Source organism: Lissotriton helveticus, chromosome 2_1 (assembly GCF_964261635.1).
Source record: "Lissotriton helveticus chromosome 2_1, aLisHel1.1, whole genome shotgun sequence".
In the NCBI taxonomy this organism is placed as follows: Eukaryota; Metazoa; Chordata; class Amphibia; order Caudata; family Salamandridae; genus Lissotriton; species Lissotriton helveticus.
In genome coordinates this window covers 1,284,807,795-1,284,832,723 of record NC_136059.1, presented here as the reverse complement: position 1 = coordinate 1,284,832,723, position 24,929 = coordinate 1,284,807,795, and positions in this window count along the sequence as shown.

Genomic DNA, 24,929 nt, shown 5'->3' with positions numbered 1-24,929 from the left:
TCATCATTACCAGGATTGTTGGGAACAGCATGGCACACATACAACACAATAGTCATCACAGCACACTCACCTACAAGCCACGCACATCCTTGACGCAGATTGGCCATCAGTTGGGGGACAATGCTGCTCCGCAGGATGTGGGAGTCATGTGCGGACCCGGGAAATCTGGCACACACATGGGAGATGATGTTGTCAGCCAGGCACACCACTTGCACGTTGATCGAATGGTAGTGCTTCCGATTGCGATATACGGGTTCACGTGCCTGGGGTGGAATCAGACCAATATGTGTGCCATCAGTGGAATTTGGGCCCGGGCATAGAAGTCCCCTTTGACTGCTGCCAACTCTGCCGGCCGCGGGAAATGGATGTAATCATCCTTGTAATGCATCATGGCATCCAGCACATCCCGCAGTACCATGCTGAACATGGATTGTGACATCCCCCCGGCATGACCAACTGTGTACTGGAAAGTGCCTGTTGCGAAGAAGTGAAGTGCCGCCATCACCTTTGCTGTGGGTGTAATAGCTCCTGGATATGTTCTGCGTGGCTGCAGATGAGGTGCCAATTGGGCTACAAGCTCCTGCAATCTACGTCGGTCAAGCCAGAATTTGGGATCACCTCCTCATTAACCATGTCCTCCAGCACAGTGTAGGGTCGATGCACATTTGGAGCCCTCCTGTGTGGGAGCAGATATCAATTGACCAACACCGCATAGCTGTGCCACACTATCACATCTTGACCAACAAAATACAAATAATACATGTTGCAGACACTGATTGTATGTGTGACGTGACCGAAATATAAGGCACTTCAGCTAACTCCACACACAATGTTCACCCACAAACAACATCCTGTGTGCAAACATGTCCAATGTAACGTGCACACATGTTGAGAGAACAGCCAACATCACATGACTGAGGGCACAAGTGTGGACAAGCGTCCCCTCAGACACACATGGACATGCACACACAACATGAACATGGAACACACCCTCCTTGTCTTCATACACCCATGACCCCACCTAAAATGTTGGGCATCTTCACATGACATGCATGGGCACACAACAGGTGACACACATACGCATTCACAGAATGCATGTATAACCCCATCATTGCTACTTGCACACACAAACAACACACTCACAACAGCTCCTGAATGTGGGTACACAGCCGTGATGTACTGTGTAGATGTGTACAAATAGAAACGTGTGTCCGCAAAACCAAGACGCAACACATCGCCCGGCACATCTGACGCAACTTGGGTGCACATCACTGGCCTTTGTTAACCACTGGCAAGGTCAATAGTATGACCACACATGCAACAAATTGACATGTATGACACACGTGGCCACGGGCCATTAACTTGACATAATGATTCTTGATGCATCCCGGACATGTCCTGACACACATGTACAACTATGAACATTACATGTGTGCGGAGACATGCAGTGTGTGTGCACACGCCATCCGGATACGCATTCCCCCAACACAGAGGATGAACCTTGATACTGCAATTGTGCATAACATATGCTGCATGGTCAAGGACCATCACGGTCACACCCCGCCAAACGCATGTGCGCGCTACCGCGACGGTGCATCTTTTGAAAATCATCACTCACAGGCATCGCAATGGCGGAGCATGCTTTCTGCGGGGGCAGGGCAGGCTAACACATAAATTTGAATATGCAAGTGGAAATGGCAGTTGGTACCCCCCCTTACAGTCATATTGCAGCACCCACCGCAGACCGCTGGCCCTGGCCGGTCACCCACCGCCGGACCTGGCCAGTCACCCACCGCTGGCCCAGGCCAGTCACCCACCGCTGGACCTGGCCGGTCACCCACCGCCGGGTGCTGGCGGTGGGTGAGTGCCCTGTGCATTGAGGTCACCCTGGCATGGATGGCCCTGGCAGGTCACACACTGCCGGCCCTGGCCAGTCACCCACTCCGGCCCTGGCCGTTCACCCACTGCCGGCCCTGGCCGGTCACCCACCGTTGGGCCTGGCCAGTCACCCACCGCCGGACCTGGCCGGTCACCCACCGCTGGGTACTGGCGGTGGGTGAGCGCCCTGTGCATCATTAAGGTCACCCTGGCATGGATGGCCCTGGCAGGTCACCTACCGCCGGCCCTGGCCAGTCACCCACCGCCGGCCCTGGCCGGTCACCCATCACCTGGCGGTGGGTGACTGGCCTGGGCCGATGGTGGGTTACCGGCCAGGGCCAGCGGTGGGTGACCGGCCTGGGCCGGCAGTGGGTGACCGGCCAGGGCCGGGGGTGTGTGACCTGCCAGGCCCAGCAGTGGGTGACCGGCCAGGCCCGGCGGTGGGTGACCGGCCAGGCCCGGCTGTGGGTGACCGGCCAGGTCCGGCGGTGGGTGACCGGCCAGGGCCGGCTGTGGGTGACCGGCCAGGTCCGGCGGAGGGTGACCGGTCAGGCCTGGCGGTCTGCAGTGTGTGCTGCAATGTACCCACCGCAGACCGCCGGCCCTGGCAGGTCACCCACCGCCGGACCTGGCCAGTCACCCACCGCTGGCCCAGGCCAGTCACCCTCCGCTGGACCTGGCCGGTCACCCACCGCCGGGTGCTGGCGGTGGGTGAGTGCCCTGTGCATTGAGGTCACCCTGGCATGGATGGCCCTGGCAGGTCACACACTGCCGGCCCTGGCCAGTCACCCACTCCGGCCCTGGCCGTTCACCCACTGCCGGCCCTGGCCGGTCACCCACCGTTGGGCCTGGCCGGTCACCCACTGCCGGACCTGGCCGGTCACCCACCGCCGGGTACTGGCGGTGGGTGAGCGCCCTGTGCATCATTAAGGTCACCCTGGCATGGATGGCCCTGGCAGGTCACCTACCGCCGGCCCTGGCCAGTCACCCACCGCCGGCCCTGGCCGGTCACCCATCACCTGGCGGTGGGTGACTGGCCTGGGCCGATGGTGGGTTACCGGCCAGGGCCAGCGGTGGGTGACCGGCCTGGGCCGGCAGTGGGTGACCGGCCAGGGCCGGGGGTGTGTGACCTGCCAGGCCCAGCAGTGGGTGACCGGCCAGGCCCGGCGGTGGGTGACCGGCCAGGCCCGGCTGTGGGTGACCGGCCAGGTCCGGCGGTGGGTGACCGGCCAGGGCCGGCTGTGGGTGACCGGCCAGGTCCGGCGGAGGGTGACCGGTCAGGCCTGGCGGTCTGCAGTGTGTGCTGCAATGTAACTGTAAGGGGGGGTACCAACTGCATTTCCACTTGTATATTCAAATGTATGTGTTAGCCTGCCCTGCCCCTGCGGAATGCGTGCTCCGCCATAGCTACGCCAATGAGTGATGAATTTCAAATGATGCACCATCACGGTAGCGCGCACATGTGTTTGCTGGTGTGTGACCGTGACGGTCCGTGCACATGTAGCCAATGGGAACAGGTAACGCGGGCCGCGTAAGCGCACTCAAAAATAGCGGAAGCCGTGCACCGCCACTCCAGGGCCAGTCATTGGTTCGTTTTGAATTAGGCATCCCAGGAAAACCAATTGCTGCAGACGTGTGCCACTGATGTGAGCTCAGGGCCCTATAAATGTGTGAATTTCAGCAGCACACATTCACTGATTCCAGCCACTGCTGCCTGCACCCATCACCTCGACCTGCTGCTGCTGAGCTATCCAACAACTGCTGCCTGCACCCATCACCTCGACCTGCTGCTGCTGAGCTCTCCAACAACTGCTGCCTGCACCCATCACCTCGACCTGCTGCTGCTGAGCTATCCAACAACTGCTGCCTGCACCCATCACCTTGACCTGCTGCTGCTGAGCTATCCAACAACTGCTGCTGTAGTGCCACAGTCCAGGACCTTGCCATGTCGAGATTGCGAGAGATCCGGTCTCGTCCCTTCACCGCAGCGGAGCTAGATGTCCTTGTAGACGGTGTGCTCCGCCACTATGAATGGCTCTACGGTGCCCCCGGACAGGTGGTAAGTGCAGTGGGGGACATGTTGGTGTGCAGGAGGTGGTCACTGACACCTGGCGGTGTGCTGTGGGACCTTCACATGTGTTGTACTGTGCATGGCTGCTGAAAGATACATGTTGCTATTATGTTTGTGAATGTCCAACTGTCCACTGACGTTACCCTCTTGTCTCCCATCATGGTAGGTTAAGCTGCACCTTCGCAAGGCCGTGTGGAGGACCATAGCACGTGATGTACGGGCAGTGGGGGTGTGCAATAGATGACACATACACGGCCACAAGCGCTGGGACGACATCTCCAGGCTCAGCAAGAATGTGGCGGAGATGACACTGGGGCTGATTCCAAGATCAACCCGGCGTGCATGATGTACCATGACCCCTCTAATGCACCGTATCATAGCTGTGACGCATCCTGACCTGTCCGCACGGCTAAGAGGGGATCAACAGCAAACTAGCGGTAAGCACACTGAATGGGTTTGTGACTTGTCAGTGCATGCATGTATTGCTGCTCAGACACAGTAGTGACATCTGTGGTGTATATGTTGTGCTGCAATTGCATGTTGGTGCCATTAGCGGAGTGAGCGTTAGCATCCATGTCCGCCAGATGGACATACCAGTTGCATTGTAGTGCAGGGTCCCAGGACATGCCGTTGAGGTCTGTGGTCCCATGGCATCATATGTGTGGTGGTCTGCGTGCACTTGCCCTGTTTGTTTGATGTACATGTTTCACAGGCACCCCCAGTTCTTTGACATGAGGATGTCTGTTAGGGGTGGTTCGTGTGCAGGATGGGTGTTACATGTTAGTCGACTGTGAGGAAAGTTGTGATTTTGTAACCTTCAGTACGTGAGTGTGGCACTTAGATAAACCTCTTTTCTCTCTCTTTCAGATTTGGCAGAGGGCACTGAACCACAGACGACTGAGATGAGTGGTGCCAATGCTTCCGGATCCGACATCACACACACGCAGACTGAGACTGAAGAGAGCAGCCCCGGAGAGGGGGACAGAACTGTCCCTGAGGAGTCACATGTGGATACACCATCGTCCTCATCTTCAGACAGTGTTGGTGAGTCAGCACTGTTGGTAGACACAGGGAGTGGGCAATCAACACCTTCAGTCGGTACACAGGACTCACACTGCCACCAACTGCAACAAGTACTGCTCGTGCTCGCCAGAGTAGGGGGAGCAGAGTTGCCTTCGGTGCAGGCACCGCTGCCCCTGCCCCTGTGACACAAAGTGCACTTTGTGCTGAGGCTGTTGATCTGCTGCGACAGCTGTGTGTAGGGCAGACCAACATGATCAATGCATTCCAAGACCACGATAGGAAGTTGGGGCAGGTGGTAGCATTCATGGAGGGGATGCATGGCGATGTTGCTGGTCTCCACAGAACAGTTCAGTCATTAGCAAACACAGTGTCTGCAGCCATTCTACAGTTGCATGGACAAGGTCCTACTTCAGTTCCCCCATCCACACCACTTGATGTCTCAGGGGAGAGTGACATTTCGGACCAGGCCTCATTTTCGGGTTATTGCACTAGAAGCAGCCACAGGTTGCAAGGCAGGGCACGGAGGGCACAGACACCATCCCCTAGGACAAGGAAATCTTTAACCGAACACAACATCAGCTACCCTGGAGTTGACACACAGGATCCTCAAGGGGTGTTGGGGGACAGGGATTCACATGTAACACAAGCATCCCCCTCAAAAGGTACTCCCAAGGCCAGGGACACTCCCAAGGACAAGAACACTACAAAGGAAAGGGCACCTCCCAAGGCCAGGGACACTCCCAAGGACAAGGACACTACAAAGGAAAGGGCACCTTCCAAGGCCAGGGACACTCCCAAGGACACTACAAAGGAAAGGGTGCCTCCCAAGGCCAGGAACACTCCCAAGGACAAGGACACTACAAAGGAAAGGGCGCCTTCCAAGGCCAGGGACACTCCCAAGAACAAGGACACTACAAAGGAAAGGGCACCTCCCAAGGCCAGGGACACTCCCAAGGACAAGGACACTACAAAGGAAAGGGCACCTTCCAAGGCCAGGGACACTCCCAAGGACAAGGACACTACAAAGGAAAGGGCACCTTCCAAGGCCAGGGACACTCCCAAGAACAAGGTCGCTTCAAAGGACAGGTACACTACAATGGACAGGGACACTACAAAGGACAAGCCTACTCCCAGGGACAGGGCACCGCCCAGGGATCAGGGACATTCCAGAGACAGGACACCTCCTACGGCCAAGGCACATCCCAGGGCCAAGGGTTCTCCCATGGACACGAGCTCCATCAAGGACAGGCATACATCACCCTGGCTGCCCTGAGGCTGATGTTGTTGAAGGTACAAAAAACACATATGTCAGCGGTGGAGTCCCCCCATACCTCTACTCCCATCCACACCCCGCCGAAGCAGAGGAATGAGTACACTGTTGTTGCATCCCCCATTACACATGATGCAGAGGGCAGAAGGTAGGGCCACAGCAAACATCAAGCAGGGTCCAGCACGTCCCCAGAGAGCAGACCCCCACCAGCACATGATCCACCTTTGATGGGTGATGTTTCTGATGAGGCCAATCCACTTACCAGTCCAGTCATGTCCTGTGTGCCCCTACATATACCAAAGAAATGGAGACACACACCAGTGACACCTGACCACCCCAATGTCGCTCCAGTACAGCTGTCTCCAGCTCCCAGAGCCACCCTGCCTCCTGGCCCATACAGCCCTGTGGCTCATCATTTCAGTGGTCCTAGTGGGTCAGCTGCTGTTCACTCTCATGTGTCAGATAGTGGCACTGTGTCTGTTGTTCGCTGTCATGCCTCATGTAGTAGCACTGTGTCAGTTGTGCCCTCTCCTGTTTCAGGTACTGGCACTGTGTGTGCCCGCCACTCTCATGTCTCAGATGCTGGCATGGTATTTGTTGGTCACTGTACAGGGACATGTCCTGACAGTGTGTCTGGGGCTATGGCTCATGTGTCAGTCACTAGAGGTGTGGCTGTGTCTCACACTCGTATTTATGGTGCTGGCAGTGTGTCTGGGTCTATGGCTCATGTGTCAGTCACTAGAGCTGTGGCTGTGTCTCACACTCCTGTTTCTGGTGCTGGCAGTGTGTCTGGGTCTATGGCTTATGTGTCAGTAACTAGAGCTGTGGCTGTGTCTCACACTCCTGTTTCTGGTGCTGGCAGTGTGTCTGGATCTATGGTTCATGTGTCAGTCACTAGAGCTGTGGCTGTGTCTCACACTCATGTTTCTGGTGCTGGCAGTGTGTCTGGGTCTAAGTCTCATGTGTCAGTCACTAGAGCTGTGGCTGTGTCTCAAATTCCTGTTTCTGGTGCTGGCAGTGTTTCCGAGGTGACAAGGTCAAGCAGTCCACCTGATTCTGTGCTGTGAGGTGTAGCTCCCATCACTCACATGTCATTTGACTTGGTGTCTAGATTGTCCATTGTAACCACCCTTGCATTAATAATGTCCTTGGGACGGGGCGCTTGACCCACGTACTTGTGTTGCCTCTGATGTACCTGCTCTGTTATGGACACTGCCCTGTTGCTGTCATGATACTGCATTGTCCCCTCTCATGTGCTGCCTCAGATGTACATGCTCCGTGCCATGGACTGTTGATGCACTTAGCCCCTCTCATGTGCTGCCTCTGATGTACCTGTGCCTTGCTATGGATTGTTGATGCACTTAGCCCCTCTCATGTGCTGCCTCAGATGTTCCTGCTCTGTGCCATGAACTGTTGATGCACTTAGCCCCTCTCCTGTGCTGCCTCAGATGTACCTGCTCTGTGCCATGCACTGTTGATGCACTTAGCCCCTCTCATGTGCTGCCTCTGATGTACCTGCTCTGTTATGAACACTGCCCTGTTGCTGTTATGATACTGCATTGTGCCCTCTCATGTGCTGCCTCTGATGTACCTGTGCCTTGCCATGGACTATTGATGCACTTAGCCCCTCTCATGTGCTGCCTCTGATGTACCTGCTCTGTTATGGACACTGCCCTGTTGCTGTTATGATACTGCATTGTGCCCTCTCATGTGCTGCCTCTGATGTACTTGTGCCTTGCTATGGACTGTTGATGCACTTAGCCCCTCTCATGTGCTGCTTCTGATGTACCTGCTCTGTTATGGACATTGCCCTGTTGCTGTTATGATACTGCATTGTGCCCTCTCATGTGCTGCCTCTGATGTACCTGCTCTGTTATGAACACTGCCCTGTTGCTGTCATGAGACTGCATTGTGCCCTCTCCTGTGCTGCCTGAGATGTACCTGCTCTGTGCCATGGACTGTTGATGCACTTAGCCCCTCTCATGTGCTGGCTCTGATGTACCTGTGCCTTGCTATGGACTGTTGATGCACTTAGCCCCTCTCATGTGCTGCCTCAGATGTACCTGCTCTGTGCCATGGGCTGTTGATGCACTTAGCCTCTCTCATGTGCTGCCTCTGATGTACCTGCTCTGTTATGGACACTGCCCTGTTGCTGTTATGATACTGCATTGTGCCCTCTCATGTGCTGCCTCTGATGTACCTGTGCCTTGCTATGGACTGTTGATGCACTGAGCCCCTCTCATGTGCTGCCTCAGCTGTACCTGTGCCTTTCTATGAACTGTTGATGCACTTAGCCCCTCTCATGTGCTGCCTCTGATGTACCTGCTCTGTTATGGACACTGCCCTGTTGCTGTTCTGATACTGCATTGTGCCCTCTCATGTGCTGCCTCTGATGTGCCTGCTCTGTTATGAACACTGCCCTGTTGCTGTCATGATACTGCATTGTGCCCTCTCATGTGCTGCCTCTGATGTACCTGTGCCTTGCTATGGACTGTTGATGCACTTAGCCCCTCTCATGTGCTGCCTCAGATGTTCCTGCTCTGTTCTACCCAGTGCCCATGCACTTGGCTACTCTAGGATTATACCCCTATTATGTGCAATAAAGCAAGTCAATCATGTGTAGTGGTTTGTCGTTGTCATTCCTGGTTGTCTCCTTGCATTGTTGATATATTGGTGATATTGTAAATGCTGTTTCCCCAACATGACCCTCCCCTCCCCACGTTACGGCCCCGGAAGGTACTCCCCTTCCGACAGCAATTGGTGTGTTGGCGTACCTGCATCGTCGTCAGCGACGGTCCATGACTTGCTGGTGGTGGAGCACGAAGAATATCGGAAATGCGTGTAGCGCTGGGTCCATGACGGCGATCTGCTTGTGGTGGGCATCTCTGCAATGTGTTGTATCTCCACTGTGGTGAATCCACCGTGTTCAGGCAGGTTGTTTTTCCGCAGCGATTTGATGTGTGTTTTCCGCCATCGTGATTTAGAGGACGGTTGGAGACCATTCCGTACGGCGGTGTCTCTGGATTGGTTACGTCCGCCGCGGGGTCGGGTGTAGTTCCGCGGCGGTGCGTGCTCTTCCGCGGCGTACGGACAGTTAACAGTGTTTCCCATCCTAATATGGCAGACGGACTGACCGCGGCTGGCGGACAGTAAAAAGGCATTTTCCGCCTACTCTAGGCCGGCGGTCGTCCTTCCGTCCGCCATCGTAATTGACCCCATAGTTTGTACATATCTTGCAGTTCAGACAGTTCTTCCAATGAGTCATGTTTCCTGTCATCTCCTCTCCTCCCAATGAGAACCTCACTATAAGTTGCCTAATACATAACAAATATTTATTCACTAACTAACAGACAGATTCTGGAAAGTTACAGCATCAGCAGTGGGAGAGAAAAACGGTACAGCACCGTTACTCCGAATCTTTTTTTCCACGGACTTTCAGTCCGCATACCATTACTCCGCGAGGTCATTGACCTCGCATACCATCACTCCGCATTTTTTCACAACGCAGCTGCATTTACCACGCATGCCTTTACAACGAATTAGGTTGTAAAGGCATGTATGGTAAATGCACATGCGTTGTGAAAAAATAATAGACTTCAAGAAGATGGAACCCGGAGGAGTGTGGAACCACCACGACAAGAGAAGTAAGGGGGTTTGGGTTAATTTTTTAGGGGTGGGGGTCGTGCTGGGGTAGTGATTGTGTAGTGTAGAGTTGTGGTGGTTGTGCAGTGTAGGTTCGTGCTGGGCGTAGTGTTATAGGGTTTAGGGTAGTGTTGTAGTGTTTGTGTAGTGTAGGGTCATGCAGGGGTAGTGTTTTAGGGTTTAGGGAAGTGTTGTAGTGTTTGTATAGTGTAGGGTCATGCTGGGGGTAGTGTTTTAGGGTTTAGGGTAGTGTTGTAGTGTTTGTGTAGTGTAGGGTCATGCTGGGGGTCGTGTTTTAGGGTTTAGGGTAGTGTTGTGGAGGTTGTGTAGTGTAGGGTCGTGCTGGGGGTAGTGTTATAGGGTTTAGGGTAGTGTTGTAGAGTTTGTGCAGTGTAGGGTCATGTTGAGGGTAGTGTTTTAGGGTTTAGGGTAGTGTTGTAGTGTTTGTGTAGTGTAGGGTCATGCTGGGGGTAGTGGTATAGGGTTTAGGGTAGTGTTGTAGTATTTGTGTAGTGTAGGGTCATGCAGGGGTAGTGTTTTAGGGTTTAGGGAAGTGTTGTAGTGTTTGTGTAGTGTCATGCTGGGGGTAGTGTTTTAGGGTTTAGGGTAGTGTTGTAGTGTTTGTGTAGTGTAGGGTGATGCGGGGGTAGTGTTTTAGGGTTTAGGGTAGTGGTGTAGTGTTTGTGTAGTGTAGGGTCATGCTGGGGGTAGTGTTTTAGGGTTTAGGGTAGTGTTGTAGTGTTTGTGTAGTGTAGGGTCATGCAGGGGGTAGTGTGTTAGGGTTTAGGGTAGTGTTGTAGTGTTTGTGTAGGGTCATGCAGGGGGTAGTGTTTTAGGTTTTAGGGTCGTGTTTGTGTAGTGTAGGGTAGTGTTTGTGTAGTGTAGGGTAGTGTTTTAGGGTTTAGGGTTGTGTTTGTGTAGGGTAGTGTATGTGTAGTGTAGGATAGTGTTTGAGGGGTTAGGGTAGTGTTGTGGTGTGGGTGTAGTGTAGGGTAGTCTTTTTGTAGTATAGGGTAGCTTTTTAGGGTTTATGGTAATGTTTGTGTAGTGAAGGGTAGTGTATTTGTAATGTAGGGTAGTGTTTTAGGGTTTAGGGTGGTGTAGGTGTAGTGTAGGGTAGGGTAGTGTTTGTGTAGTGTAGGTAGTATTTTAGGGTTTAAGGTAGTGTTCGTGTAGTGTAAGGTAGTGTAGGGTAGTGGGTAGTGTTTTGGTGTTGGTGTAGTGTAGGGTAGTGTTTGTGTAGTGTAGGTTAGTGTTTTTGCAGGGTACTCACTTACCTTTAAAACTTTTACAATGAATATACCTTTAACATGCATGCCTTTGCGTTGTAAAGGCATGCGTGGTAAAGGCATATTCGTTGTAAAAGTTTGCGTTGTGTTAATTTTCTGAGTGATAGTATTTGCGGAATCATTTTTGCGGAGTGATAGTATGCGGGGTATTTGTATGCGGAAAAACGTCACATATTCGAGAAAAACATCTTGTGCAAAACAACAGTTCAATACAAAAAAAACAGGCCTTTCAGCGCTAATGTAGAAATCAATGTTAATAATCCATCGGTAGTTAAACTAACTTAAAGTGGTCATATTTATTTCTTTTATATGCTTATAATGTCTAAGTATGATTGCTTTCTACAAAAGTGTATGTACTTTATTATACCTATGTTGTTAGACATAAGCTTTTGTACTTTCCATTTGAATGCAAAATGTTATTTTAATGAGAGTAGCTCTCTCAGATTCAATATTCTGTTCACGCCCCTCAATAATCCCACACGCACAAACTCGCCAATTTCAGATACAAGCCCAACATATTGGCCTTGTCCATGCATTTCTTTGTTCCAAGAGAGTTGTACCTGAGGACTTGCTCATAAGGAGAAATATAAGTCTTCGCTACTAGGATCCAAAACTTACGTGTATAAAACTCTCGCTGCTACAGTTTTGCTGCTTTGTAGCACTTGCAACAACAAATGTTACTGTTACAGATCTCAGTAATGTACATTTCCTCAACTATGGGGAAAGTCTAATTCAGCCTTATTGGATTATTCACCTTTGATCTACGGATTACATAGACATCCCACCAACAAGCACCTTACTCACTGAACTATCTTACGTAAAAAAATGAGATGTGTCTTAAATGCTTCCTGCTGTTTCTTGTAAGCAATGTAAAATGATCGCTAATTTGATTGACAAACCTACTTGATATGTCTGAATTTTAACTGCAACATTGGGATGCTTGATGTCCCCAAAAAGGAAAACAAGCGGCCCTGATGAAAGACTATATTCCATATCCCAGTGAGTTCTAACCTGTGTTTTATTATGAATGTAGTTCCCCATTTTTCTTTAAGAAAAGCTTGGCCTGGCAGAGGCATTGCTCCTGGAATGCAGATTTATGCAGATTCTGAGCCTGTCTAGTTTAAGATTGCTTTTCTTCTTGTTTCATTGTAGAGCCAATATTTAATTTGCCAACCAAGATTTGGCTCTGTGAACAGATTTCGTCCAAATGAAGGGGACAATTTGGCACTATACAGCAAATGTACCCTGTGCCAAATGCAAGATTATTGTTTAGGGCAAGAAATACATAAAAGCTGATACTGGCATGATTTCCAGAAGTTGTCAAGACGTTAATATCTTATGAAGTAGCTCAGGAGTTACTGTCTCGTTAAAATCTGGACAATGATGTGAACGCTCAGCTCAGTGGTGCCCATTATACCATTTGAAGCCAGAACTCGAATTAATTAAACAGAATTAATTAAACAGCCCCTATGAGTTGCAGTTCTAAATGTTGGAAATGGTCCGAGTTGAACATTAATGGCAAATCTAAACGAAACACTCACATTTTAATAATTGCACCTCATTTTTAGCCAAATCAATACACTGGGGTGCAACATCACAGTTAACCAATCTAACTGAAACAATGGATTATTTTGTGCGGTGCAGTGTGGCTTCCCTCATCCGAAGTTCTCTACCGTATGGAGGAAGAGCTCTTACAAACTCTTCACTTAAAAACCCTGGGGCATATTAGCAACAAATAGCGATATTTATCGCTAAATGCGCTTAGCACATTTATTTTTTTATCGCTGTCTATCGCCGGATATTATTGCAGAGATAACATGCTATTAGCAGCGTTTATCTCTAATGCGATAAAATATCCGGCGATAGCGGCTCAATGCGTGAATATCGCTGGAAATCCAGCGATATGCAGGCATTAACGCTAATAGGGACTTAACCTGAATATTCACCTCCCATTGGATATACAGGTTAAGTCATGGTCTGAGCAGGCGTTAGGTTCTGGCGATAATCGCGCTTAGCGTGACTTTAGTAATCGCACAGCCTGCCTTGCCAATAGGCGATAGCTGTGTTAGCGACTGCTTTCAGTTGCTAACAGGTTGGGTACGCCCACTTTGCATGTCATTAGCGATAAATATTGCTGACATGCAAAGTGGGTCCCAAACCGGTCGCTATCGCCTAAAAGCTGTCGCTAACTGCTGTTAGCGACAGCTTGCTAATACGGTGATAAAATTATAGCTGCTGTAGCGGGAAGAAGCCCAGCTAAAGCGGCAATAGTGCCCTTGCTAATGTGCCCCCTTCATTTTTAAACGAAGGGTAATTTGGTCAGGCATTGCAGTTACAGTGTTGAAAAGATACAATTCATTCTTTGAAATAATTTCAATTGACCTTCTAGCCCCTTTTAATCGCTTAAATTTGTTCTCTTTTCCACCCAGAAAATAATTTATGGTATATTTCTTTTCAATGCAATTCAGAACCTCTGCCCATTCTGCAGTAGAAACACAAAATTGATCTTCTATATAACAATCACTTGATGTAATATACAGGGAAGCTGGTCCATACCATTAGAGCCAACAATTACATCCCTCATTCAGTTATCATAATGTTTCTTTGGATCCTTTGAAAACCTCTCAAACCTCTAAACTCAAAAATTGAGCCCCCATCTCACATTTATCAACACCTTAGCAAATGCTGACACAACATTGGCAGCCATTTCAGATTTGCTTTTACAGCCACCTGTGTTAATGGTCTGTCTTCTCCTTTCAGTTCTCGTTCTTTCCTATCCAATGACCAAAGGTATTATGCCGATGTTTATTGTGGTTCCTTCTTCCTTCAAACTACTTTTACCAACAAGCACATTCACTCATAAACAGCATGATAAGTTTGTTGTTTATTGAGAATACTTGGACTGTTCATATCTCCACTAGCTATCCAACATAATTAGCTGCTCATGCTCCTGCTTTGCTTATTCTCTCATTCCAGTGGCAAGCGGCTGGTACCAGTATTTACTCTTGATTGGGCTTAACCCTGCTACACAGTGCAGCAGGCACTCCTGGGCCATATTGTTGAGGCCCTAGCATGGATCCCCTGAAGGAATCTGAATCCAACTGAGGTGCCCAGAAGGCAACTGCCCTTGAGTCGCTGTGGCGCCTATGTTTCATTGCCGCCTGCATGTCTATTGGTCCTCGGTGAGGAGGGGAAGCGCTGTTTTTCAAACACCCTGCCCTGGTGTTCGTGCTGGTGGGCATTTTCGGGGGGCAGTCACCTGTAGCCACCTCGAACTTCATAAGCCCAGTCTACGTATTGATTCTGCTTGCTCTTCTGGCCTGGAGAACCTATATCTTTTATAGGGACTGCAGGTTCCAGGAGTCAGCGTGCACCTAAGGGGGAAGAGTCAACTTGCTCTGTGTGTGAGAGCCTGCACCTTTCAGGAGAGACTGCAAGTCCCAGGAGTCAGATTGTGCCTGGGGGGAGCAGAGTGGTCAGAGTCAACTTGCGCTATAAAGCGCTGCCCCAGATCCGAAATAGCCGAGAAGAACCCAGCCAGACCATCCCGCTTGACTCCACTTTTAATTTCTCCTCTTCATTTGCTGAGTTACTGTTCTGCATATTATTTAACCTCCTTATCTCCCCATTTTAGCTCTTGGATGCAAAGTGGTCAACTACCATTACTACCATGGATGGGTAACCACAATGCTCTATTTAATCCATCTAAACCCCATCCAAACTCTCAATGAGCAATTTGCTAGATGAGTTTCCCCAGTGTCCTGTTTGCAAAATAAGTAAAGAAAATGAATTGGTTGAACTATGCTTATCTCTTACACCTGGCCCGTCAGCCAAAACTATTTGTCTTGCATCTAATTGTTTGCCATATTCAGGTGTGCTGTTTTGACCAGGTAACACTCTTGCAGCTGAGACTGCATTTATGTTATCCACTGCACCCTCCACATCATTGCTCTGCTCACTTTTTACACCAGTCAGAGGGCAACTAGTAAAAAGGAGGGACCCACCAGCCCAAACTATTATTCTTCCATCTAATTGTTTGCTATACCCAGAGACACCTTTATGACTAGTTAACGCTCTTGCAGTTGAGACTGCCTATATGTCATCCACTGCACCCTCCATGTCATTGAACTTCTCGCCTTTTACACCAGTCAGGGGGCTGCAAGCAAAAAGGAATAAGCAGTTGCCAAGTATTAGATCAAAGGGCAACTGGCTAACAACTTCTGTTGTCCAGCAGGATCATACTGGATGCAGCATGGTTGATGTTGATGTTGATGTTGCTGACACATAAAGGACACTGTATGGAAAAATACCTGTTATCTTGGAGGCTATGCTAAAACCCATTTACGATCGCCTGGGGGCCATTAAGAGTGAACTATTTGAATTGACCTCAGATGTATGTTCTCCTGCATCTGTCCAACACAGACTGTTAAAGCGGATTGGTAGATGCAGTACTTACAAAATGTAACAAGATGTGACAAGTACTTCTAGTTCAAGGTCAACGTCTACCATGCGTATAGACCTAGGAGAACCAAGTCTCACACACAACAACGTGCACATTCCATTACAAGCGTGCAGTGATGGCCCAATGGGTGGGAAGCGAGGGGCAAGAGGCCATAGGGTGGATGGGAACTTGGCCCAACATGGACGATCTCTCCCTACAATTAATATTCCCCAGAGTCATACCTATAAGTGGTAGTGCTGTCAAATATGTAGCTTTTAGCCCCAAATAGTACTGAATCTCCTACTCAGCTAATGAACAATGCCTTCCATTGGCTCCACATGAATGCAGATCTCCCTTTCTTCACTGTGCCTGACATTTTGATGGTTCGTAGAGTTGGATGGGTTATCAGGAATTTGCGTGGTCATACATTTTAGGCATCCAACTATTTCCCAAAGGTTATTCTTTAAGTGTTTCCCTTTCATTGGGATCTCTCTATCATCATCTCCAAACAAAGACCTGGAGCTCAGTGCATCAATCTAGGGATGCCCCTTTTGCATTTCTACCACAAATTATGTTTTGGCACTCAATAGCTTCCCAGAGAAGGATTAACTTGCTCTTGCCCATAATGACCCGGATTTCTCTGCTTATTCTATCTCCCATTGTTATATGTTGGGGGCTATGATTCCAAAATGTACAGCTACTTATGCTCCCAGATTCGTAATACCAAAATACCCATTGATTTCTGTGTTTTAGACTAGCTCGCATTCTGGTAAGCTGCCAGCAATCACTGCTATCTTAGCTGATTCCCCATTAATCAACAGCTTTGCTTGCTCATTCACTACCAACACGCATACATAATATTGCTATTCTTATTTGGAATGTAGCTGGTATTATGTTGAAATTAGAGGATAGAGAGCTGGGCCAATTTATAGATGGCAAGGGATTTGCCTTTTTTCAGGAGACATAGGTAGTAGAAAATGTTTATATAAGTGGATTCAAGAGTTATTTTGTCCCTGCTGTAACGTCACCAGTAGGGCTACCATCAGGTGAATATCAAATTGATTTGCTCCATGACGGAATTGTCTTGTTTGTCATCTGATATCCACAAACTGATAATAACTCTTTCCTCAGGAACACCATTTTTAGGTCGAGCCTGTCCCATTCCGCAGGAATGGATAGGATCGAATTCATGTCGGCAAAATCCTCTTCAAACTAAGGGGTTTCAGCCCGGCGTTTTCTTGCAGTTCACGTGAACATGCACGAGCATTCACGGCCAGGGCTTCTCCTCCCCTAGCAGCACTCCTCCCACACCAGCAACTCCCCCCTCCCACACCAGCACCTCCCCTCTCTCTCCCCGCAAACACAGCCTTGCCGTAGCAGCACTCCTCCCACACCAGCACCTCCCCCCTCCCGCACCAGCACCTCCCCTCTCTCTCCCCGCAAACACAGCCTTCCTTTCATTTCTCCTCCCCCTCCCCAGCCAGCTTCCCCCAGGCCGTGTTCCCTCAGATGTGCTATTGCATATCGTTTGCTACCTCTTGTATTTTGTTGCTCTTGATACTTGCACAACTGTCACTATTGTCTCATGTAATGTAACGTTTGCTTTTGTAACATGCTCACTTGTAATTTTGGCTTCATGTATCTAACAAGCATTGGCATTGCCAATAGGTCTCGCTTGTGGGACCTTATAAGTATTTAGTTTTGCAGCACAATATCCGATTATGCAACTTGGATATTGTGCTGCAAAACTAAATACTTATAAGGTCCCACAAGCGAGACCTATTGGCTATGCCAATGCTTGTTTCAATTAACATCTATAGCAGGCGCCTAAGCTACTGGAAGGAACCACCAACTATCCACTCATTGGACGCATTCCTGGCTCTATGTGCCATCTATTACGCTCTCCTCAACATCAGTATAGGGAGATCTCTGTGGGCATAATAATAGTTTGGAGGGGTGAGAGTGACTATAACCCACTGATTTTAACTGTCCAGATTGGATACTATGTGCTATGCTGGCACCTAAACCGCCCTGGGAGAATGTGTTGGCGGTGACTAATAACCGTAGGAATGTGAAGTGGAATGCTGTATGATCTTGTCGCAGGGCGGTTTCAGGCATCTATGCTGATTTGGCTACCCACATGTACACGATGTATGACAATTTGAGAGATCAAAATGCGATTCTCAATGAGCAGATTAATCTATTTGTAGGGCTCAAAGATCATTCTGTTAAGAACTATAAGCAGACATTAAGGAATATAAGGTCACACGAATGGTATACACCACATTGCAGGGTGGCAAAGGACATTCTTGTTAATGCAATAAAAAAAAAGCCAGGCCTAAGATCAGGGACACTAGAAGGGGGTCTATTACGAAGACGGGCGGACAAAGTCTGTCCGCCACTGCAAAAAGGACCCCCCACCATAGCTGTGGCGGTCCCGCTATTCAAATTCAGATGCGCCCGCCACACTGGCGAGCGCATTCCCCATTCTTTACATTGCGGCGGACGGTGCAGTAAGCAGAACCCACCGCAATGTAAAAAATGCATGTAGTGTATTTACATGCACAACGTGACAGGTGCCTGCCACCTTGTGCATGCAAATGCAGGGGGGTACCATAGGTATCCCCCATGTGCTCCCCCCACCCCCCAACATCCTGGGGGCCCGCTACAGGCGCACAACAGTGAAAAACGCATGCCTTTCCATGGCAGCAACGCCGCCATGGAAAGGCTGCTCTCCGCCGGCATCCTGATATGGATGGTGTGTCTTACAGACACCGCCACCACATTGTGGCAGTTTCCCGCCCGGTCAACGTGTCGACTGGCGGAAAAGCGGCAGACGGTCTTCCCGTCCGCCGCAGACCCCCCAGCCATCCTAATGTGGCAGTGGGTCAAACATGGCCGGTGGACACCGGCCCGGCGGGGGCGATCTGCCCGCCATCTTAATAGGTCCCTAATATAGGGCAGCAAAAAACTGGAAAGGCAAATTGGGAGGGCAAAAAATGGGAAGCCTCTATTACCAGAGATCTTACATTGTACCGACAGATAATGAGTCGGGGTAGGAACCTGGTTGAACCCTTGGAGATGTCTATCAAACCGGACGAGTGGGTAGCCCATTTTGAAAAACCTTATTCCCTTTTGCCAAAACTTGCCATGGGGCAATCTCTGAATGACGCAGGAGCCGTCCAAATTTTAGGGCTGCCATCATCCCCAGTATCCTTTACCCTTACTAAGATGGTTCACTCATGTATTATTGATTCCCAAAATATCCTCATACCTAAATATAGATGTAAAAATATAGATGTTAAAAATGTTAACATCCTATATTTAAAATTGTAAGTACAAAAATATTGAATCAAAAATCGATGTAAAAAATATAGATGTACAAAATATAGATTTTTTTATTTAAATAAACATTAATGTTAAATATATTAAATAATAAAATGTACTTAAAAAATTATTTAGATTTAATATACATTTTAACAAATGTAATAAAATAAATGTAATTTAAAAAATATTTAAAGATACATATATAAAATGTAATATATATATATTTCATTTAAAACAATTAATAAACAATTAATTTTAAATTCTTTTATAATTTAATAAATATATATACATTTACAAATAAATATATATATATATATATATATTTGCATACACTTATAACACAAAATCTAATTAAAAATATATTATAAATTAAAACATTAAAATATGGAATAGTCTTTAAAATAAAATGTAGGGAAAGTGTTGGATAGCGTAGGGGTAAAAAATTCTATTCCCACTCCCGTGAGTCCAACAGTAGGGAAAGTGTTGGATAGCGGAGGGGTAAAAAATTCTATTCCCACTCCTGTGAGTGCAACAGTAGGAAAAGTTTTGGATAGCGGAGGGGTAAAACTTCATATTCCCACTCCAATGGGTGCAACAGTAGGGAAAGTGTTAGATAGCAGAGAGGTCAAACTTACTATTCCCACGCCAGTGGGTGCAACAGTAGGGAAAGTGTTGGCCTGCGGATGGGCAAAAATTATTAATTCCCACTCCAGTGGGTGCAAAAGTAGCAAAGTGTTGGATAGCGGAGAAATAAAAAGTACTAATCCCACTCCAGCTTGTGCAACAGTAGGGAAAGTGTTGGCTAGTGGAAGGGTAAAAATTTATATTTCCACTGGAGTCAATTCAAAATTAAAAAGAAAAAAATTAACAACAACAACACAATAGATTTTTAAAAACTAAAAAATAAAACATATATACAATTTTTAAATATTACAAAAGAAATAAACAAATTATATATATTTAAAACCGAAAAACTACTTTTTAATAAAAATAATTTATAAACAAAAACATTATTTAGTACATGAATGTAATATTTTTTATTTCCTACCCTATAACACCACACAATTCACAACCCACATTTAAATTTAAAAAAAATGTACCTCCATAATTAACATAATTAATTATCAATTAAAAAAATATTATTAATTTAAAAAAATGTAAAACATATAAAATTAATTTACTCCCCAAATGTTACCCCTACAAAAATAAAACACACACACAAAATAACAATAAACACTTACCATAAATATTTATCAATTGATAAATTAATAATAATGATGAACTAGTTATTAATTAATGAAACATAAATTGCTTTCCACCCTCTACCCCAAAAAACATCACAACCCACACCTAAAAATCATTACACAATTTCCATAAATAATTTTACATTAATCCATTAATATCAATTAACAACAATTTATTAATTAATGTACTTAATAATTAATTTAATTTAAACAAATTTACTTCCCACCCTTTACCACTATAAACACCCCACTTACATAAAAAATGAATTACACAATTGCCATATTTGAATTTGAATTATTTATATTAATTAACAAACAATTATTAATTAATTATAAATAAATTATTTCCCACACAATTCTTTTATAAACCCCACCACCCACTCCCAACAAAATGACACAATTAACATAATTAATCACAAATTAATTAACTAATAATAATTAACAACCAATTCATAAATATGTAATAAAAAATAACTCCCACAATTAACTCTATAAAATATAAATTAAAAAAATATTAATACATTACAAATATTAATACATTTATTATAACTAATTTACTTCCCACACTATTCCCCTATAAACCCACCACCCACTCCTAAACAAATGACACAATTAACATAATTGCCAATTAATTCATTAATAATAATTAACAGCCACTTCATTAATAATTAATAATACATTAATTCCAACAATTAACACTATAAAATCTTAATTAAATAAATACTAATACATTAACAATTATAATTAATTTGTTATAATTAAATTACTTCCCACCCTATTCCCCTATAAAAACACAAACCACTCCTAAAAATTACACAATTAACATAATTGCCAATTAATCAATTACAAATAATTAACAACTAATTATTAAATCATTAATAATACATTAATTCCCACAATTAACACTATAAAATCTAAATTAAATAAATAATAATACATGAAAAATAATCATTAATTTATTATAACTAAATTACTTCCTACCCTATTCCCCTATAAACCTACAGCCCACTACAGAACTTAAAAACGCAAAATTCCATTTAGATAAAATGAATAACTACTAAAAATGTAACACATATATTAAAAAAACACATTCTTATACAAAAAAATAGATGAAATACTTTTAAAATACATACTAAAATACATAACACTAACTAAAACATCGATATTTTAAACAACTATATTTTTGCAAACAATATTAACAACTTTGATATTTCCGAAAACGATATTTCTTACCTGCAAGTCGATATTCTTGACCATGATATTCTGCCTGTCGTTATTTCTGTATCACAATATTTAAAACTCGATATTTGTGTATATTGACATTTTAAGCTCGACATTCTGTCTGTACACCTGCTGTGACAACTGCATCAGTTGCCTCGCAGAAGCATGGTATGGCTCCTGGGTTGGACAGGATTCCATCTGATCTATTAAATCCGACCTGAACAAAGGGGTGCTCTATATCAATGCCATCTCTAATGTAATTGCAGCTGGTGCCACGATACCGGCAATTTGGAAGAAAGCCGAGATTGCTCCAATTTCAGTTTGCTAGATCATTTGCAAACGATCTTCTGTAAGCATGTCCTGGGTAAGCTATTGAAATGGATTGATGAGAATAAGATCTTAACTCACTTACAGGGGGGATTCAGACCTAAGACTGGAACCGTATATCAGGTCAATCGCTTTTTGATGGTCAAGTGGAAGAAAGTTGTTATCGGTGTGTGGGATGGGGGCACTTTTTGTTGCTTTTGTTGATCTCTGAGCAGCTTTTGACCTAGTCCCAAAGGGGAATTTGTGGGAGGTACTCTCTGGTCTGGTCCAAGTAGTCTGCTTAATATTATTATAAGCATTTATGAGGGGAACTATGCACAGATTTGTTGGGGCCCAAATGGCAAATTGACAAGAAAATTGCCATCAAAAAGGCAGTTCACCAGGGTTGTGTTTTGGTCCCACCTCTTTTTCTTCTATTTATTAGTAATCACTTAGAGTTTCTCATGAACTGTGCAAATGGTCCTCCATATGTAGCCAGCCAGAGGGTTCTGGCACTTTTTTTACTGACAACACCCTTCTCTTTTCCAAGATACAGACTGGTCTGCAAACTCTCGTTAATACATTTAATCTGTTTTATGAGTCACATTGATACACCTCTAAAACAAAGCACATGACCTATCACAAGTGAGTAGAGGAATGACAGAGGAATTATTAGCCTTGGAAGGGAAGTACTGGAGAGGGTTAAGAGATTTGAGTATTTAGGGATCTGCTTGTCAGACTGAATCATATGCCTCCCAGATTTTTCAAAAGCTCTCTTCTGGTTAACATTTGGGCATTGACTTTCCTTAGATTTGCCAAGAGGGCCCTTTAGTATCCGATCTCCTCAGGATTGAAATTTAAAAGGCCCAAGTTAGGAGTGCTGCTTTGTATGGAGCAGCGTTTTAGGGTCTTTGCTCTACCACTTGGAGAAAACAATTTTAAGGGCCCTTGTGCACGTAGGGAGAGGAACCCCTTTAGTCCCTCTTAAGCTAGATCTTGTAATGTAATGTAAATGTATGTAATGTAAATGTATGAAACTTATATAGCGCAGGACTTACCCTGGGGCATCTCCGCGCTTGCTTAGGGAACCCGTCCTGGTATTCCCCTGTGAGAAACCCCGGCAGGGTATCCACAAGGTGAAAGCCAGGCATCCCGCCGCGAGGGGCCGATGTGGAGATTAAGCAAGCTATTGCCCAGAGTCGCAGAGTGTGACCCCGTGAGTCGAGTAGGCACCGGAGCGAGAATTGTCGAGACCGTGGAATTTATGAGCCCTAGACCCGCCGAGGCGGGGAATCGAACCCTGGTCCACGGTCGATCTCAGATTCCGGGTCTGCCGCCTCTAACCACTGAGCCACACTTCTCCTATCTTGCACATAAGCCCATCAGAGAGCTAGCCCGACTAAGGCACATACTCTATTGGTTTCGTTTATAGATGTATTGAGGAACTACAGACATATAGAGATGACTTAATAGACATTTTTGGACCTTGCCCTTTCTGCAGGGGCACCCTCAACCTTTTGCCTTTCTCCTGCCTTTTTTACTGAATTAGTTTCTGTTGGCTTTAGGATTCTGGGCACTTTACCACTGTTAACCAGTACTAAAGTACATGTACTGTCTACTTATAACAGGACAACATTGGCTTACCCACAATTTGCAAATTTACTTAACCTGTAAGTCTCTAGTTAAGAGCACTCTATATGTGCCCACGGCCTGTACATTAAATGCTACTAGTTAGCTTGCAGCAGTGGTTGTGCCACCCACTGCAGTATTGTTAGGGTTTAGGGTGGGTATGTATTTTCGCGTGGCACAGGTAATTTTAGGGTTTAGGGTGGGTATGTGTTTTGGGGTGTCAAGGATAATTTTGGGGTTTAGGGTGGGTATGGGTTTGGAGGTGGCAACATAACTTTTAGGTTTTAGGGTGGGTATGGATTTTGGGGTGGCATGGGTAATTTCAGAAATTAGGGTGGGTATGGTTTTTGGGATGGAAAAGGTAAATTTATGGTTTAGGGTGGGTGTGGGTTTTGGGGTGGCAAAGGTAATTTAGGGTTTAGGGTGAGTATGAGTTTTGGGGTGGCAATGGTAATTTTAGGGTTTAGGGTGGGTCTGGGTTTTGGGTTAGCAAGCGTACTTTTAGGGTTTAGGGTTGGTATAGGTTATGGGGTTGTGGGATTTTAAGGAGATATATATGTGTATTAACTATAGCAGCAAGACCTGTGATCTCTGGTCAGGGACCTGCTCTATCCCCCAGCAGCTCTGCTGTTGTGCCGCTGCTGATGAGAGGTGGCTGGTAGGTGTTCGAGCCTTGCCTCTGCGGTTCCACTGTTGCTCATCTGCCTCGTTGTACTTGTTGTGCCCATTTTGTCTGTGCTATTATCTGTGCCTGTGCCCATGTTTTCAGTACCCGTTCTCTCGTCGCCCTTTTCCTGCCACTGCTCCCCGTGGCCTCTCCCCCCTGCTGTCCCCGCCTCCTAGATGAGCTTCCCTCTCCTTCCCTCTCTAATAGCAGCCGCTGTGCGGTCGTGCGCAGTGGGCGTGCCGCTTGCGTGCTGTAGGTATGCCAAAGGCAAAGCCTGTCTGCACCCGTACGTGATCCGTCGGTGACCAGCGCCAGGAACTCTGGATTCCTGAGCATCCACCACTACGACTCAGCTGCCCTCCTTGCATTCAACCCTGGAAGAAATAACAACTGAGAGCTGTCCACGCCAAACACCACCCATGGCCAGCTATCCTGCAGTCACTACCGCAAGACCTTCACCACCTTCTGCACTCCCACAGGCACACCCCCACGTCGGACACCAACACCGGCGAAACCCTAAAATGCATCCTCCTCATCATGCGCTGGCTGCACAGACACGTCTATTATCTCCTCAACACCCTTTCGCCAGATGTTGCCTTCTTCACAGAAACCTGGACCAATGCCGCCTCCGGCCCCGACATCGCCACCGCCATCCCTGACAGATACAAGATCAAGAGGGAGGACCGCCCCAACCTCCCAGGAGGAGGACTCAACCATCGCACACAAGAGCTCCCTCCAACTCATCACCTCTTCTATGAGCAACTCTCCGTCCACCACCGAGCACCTCCACTTCCAGATACAGACCAGCCCCAGATCCACACTATGCGGTACTCTCTCCTACAGGCCCCAAGGCCCCGAACTGCATTCCTCACTACCATCGCCGACCTCGTCGCACCCCAAACCATCACCTCCACCGACTAC